The following is a 313-nucleotide window of genomic DNA, read 5'->3' as shown; positions in this document are numbered from 1 at the left end:
CTTGTCAGCTGCCCTGACCTCTAATCTGTCTCTCTTCAGTAGTTTCAGAGTAGAAAGCTACTGAGAGCTGGTGCTTTCATGTTACTACACACATCAGAGGAGTTCTGCGTCCCCAACATCCACTTTCCACCACAGCAATCAGCAAAAAGGAGAAAAGAAAATTTTGACAACAGTAGCCTTTCCAAATTGTGAAGCGCTAAATTAATTTCCGTAGCATCAGACTTGCTACTGATTTTCCATATTAAGTTAAAGAAAGATTTTCTTACTGCTTGTTAATGTTTTTATTGAAACAAAACCTCTCAATGGCTTGGAA

Source organism: Cygnus atratus, chromosome 6, assembly GCF_013377495.2.
Source record: "Cygnus atratus isolate AKBS03 ecotype Queensland, Australia chromosome 6, CAtr_DNAZoo_HiC_assembly, whole genome shotgun sequence".
NCBI lineage: Eukaryota > Metazoa > Chordata > Aves > Anseriformes > Anatidae > Cygnus > Cygnus atratus.
Note: the sequence above shows the minus strand (reverse complement) of the source record.